General features: G+C 50.6%; 1 pseudogene; it reads right to left on the bottom strand.

The window, feature by feature from the left end:
- Positions 1-218: 218 nt before the first annotated feature.
- LOC121965321 lies at positions 219-1,706 on the bottom strand (annotated as a pseudogene).
- Positions 1,707-1,736: the final 30 nt, after the last annotated feature.

Here is a 1,736-nt window from a genome sequence, read left to right as displayed (position 1 = left end):
TATATATGCATAACACGAAGACAGAGCGAACACAGATTAGCGAGCAGCGTGCAGGAAAATGTTTATGTGTTGCTGGCGGAGCCAAAAAAAAAAATTGTTCTATGAAACACCTGAAAGGTGCAGCTTGGACACATCCTCAGTGATGATCCCAGGGTCTTAAGGTGTTTCGGGTCTCAGATCATCAGACACCCTCACCTGGGCGACCCAGCCGGGGGTGATCAGTCCCCAGCTTGTGTCCAAGCAGAGCGCTACACCATGGATCCCCGCTCTTATTACACAACCACCTTGAAGCTTTTTCTGCAGCTTCAGTGATGTTCTTGGTGGCCTTCCTCTTGCGCAACCCTTGAATGCCACAGAGCCTGAATGCACGATGCAGAGACTGACCTGGAAATCCCCTGCAGCCCACCTCGATTGGTTCACAGTGGGCTCTCCAACCTCTCTCTCTGCAGGTTCCCACCAGCTCCAGGTATTTGGTCCTCTTACGCTCATGGGCCTCCCATATCCAGTCTTCCCAAGGGACTGTGAGTTCCAAGAGCACCACTTGCTTTGAGGAGTCTGATGTTAAGACCACATCTGGCCTGAGAAATGTCCTTGCGATGTGCTCTGGGAACTTGAGCTGCTTTTAGCTGCCAGTCATGAGCTGAGGCTAGCAGCCGAGTTGAGACCTTGCACTTCTCTTGAGTTTTGTCCCCTGCCCTTACAAAGGCGATATTGTGCCTTGCTGGGAGCTGATGTTTACTCAGCTGGATTTCCATGCAGATGATGTCAGCTACTGCCTTCAGTACCTGGTCATGGAGCCATGTATATCTTCCTTCTCCCAGGGCTTCCGGGCAGCAGCTCAAGATGTGCTCCAGGGAACCTCGTGCCAGACACAGTGGGCATGCTGGTGTTTCTGCTAGTCCCCAGCTATGCAGGTTAGATGGGCTTGGGAGGACATCATACACCCACTGGATTAGAAATTTGAATCTTGCTGGTTCTGACTTTCAAATTTCTGTCCAGGTTATCTTTCGGGCAGATGCATGGTCCCAATTGCTCCAAGCTCCTGGCGCATGGCCACTGTCCTGCTGCTATGTTCCTCCTCCACCTCTGCATGGATCCCCTCCTGAACAAGCTGGCGTTTCTCTCTCTCCCTTGGGCTTTGTCGTAGTGAGGTCTTGTATGGCTACCAAGTCCCACACGTCCAACTGCCACAGGGTCTTACAAGGACACTGTGCCTCAGCCTTGCTTTGCATGGTCAACTTCCTCCTTCTGACCTCAATGCCTGCAGAGGAAACTCTGATGTCAGATGAGTCTCTGTAAAGTAGCACCTCCCAGACTCTGGTGACTTTAAATTCCTCTGTCAGGCTGGTGAAAGGAAGTTGCAGCTTATTTGTGTGACCATAAAGAGCAATGCTGCTTAGACTCTTCGGCAGGCCCCGCCACCTCCGAAGGAACTTGCTGATGTTGCGCTCGAAGCCCTCCACAGTGGATATTGGGACTTTGTATATCAACAGTGGCCATAGGAGTCTTGGCAGGATACCATGTTGATATATCCATGCCTTGAACGTCCCAGGTAGGCTGGATTTGTCCACTGTTGATAGCCAGGTGTTCAGTTCCTTCTGGGTTGACTGGACCCCTGCCTTGTCTCTCAGGGTACTGTTGAAAATCTTCCACAGGCTTTTCACAGGCTTCTCCGACACTGATGGAATTAGTAGTTCATTTACCATTTACCTTACAATTTGCAACCTTTTATATAT

Source organism: Plectropomus leopardus, unplaced genomic scaffold, assembly GCF_008729295.1.
Source record: "Plectropomus leopardus isolate mb unplaced genomic scaffold, YSFRI_Pleo_2.0 unplaced_scaffold19555, whole genome shotgun sequence".
Classification (NCBI taxonomy): domain Eukaryota; kingdom Metazoa; phylum Chordata; class Actinopteri; order Perciformes; family Serranidae; genus Plectropomus; species Plectropomus leopardus.
The sequence above is the reverse complement of the archived record's forward strand: the minus strand, read 5'-3'. Positions and strand labels throughout refer to the sequence as shown.